The sequence below is a fragment of the Atta colombica genome, unplaced genomic scaffold (genome assembly GCF_001594045.1).
Source record: "Atta colombica isolate Treedump-2 unplaced genomic scaffold, Acol1.0 scaffold19, whole genome shotgun sequence".
Classification (NCBI taxonomy): domain Eukaryota; kingdom Metazoa; phylum Arthropoda; class Insecta; order Hymenoptera; family Formicidae; genus Atta; species Atta colombica.
In genome coordinates this window covers 263,499-263,890 of record NW_017259282.1, presented here as the reverse complement: position 1 = coordinate 263,890, position 392 = coordinate 263,499, and positions in this window count along the sequence as shown.

Sequence of the window (392 nt, the reverse complement as noted above, 5' to 3'; positions counted from 1 at the left end):
CTCTCTCTCTCTCTCTCTCTCTCTCTCTCTCTCTCTCTCTCTCTCTCTCTCTCTCTCTCTCTGCGCTTACATGAATATAGACAAATGTGCTTTTCATCGTTCTTATTTAAGGATAATTTCTGCCGCTTGCTTCTGCCTTGCGGGGCCTACATTTTTCAGATCATTGGTCAGGGCTTGTCTCGCTTGATACTTCTCCTGTAAATATTGGCTTTAGTCTTTATGGGCGTTTCTAGCCGCGTCTGTTTCATCTTCAAGAAAACTTGATATCGATCGTTTTTTCTCTTTGAATCTCTTTGGATCTCAACGATCCAGTGCGCATGTGTTTTCGGACAACCGCTGTATACATACCTTTCGAGTCGCATGTGCCTATGCTGCGTGTGTGTGTGTGTGTG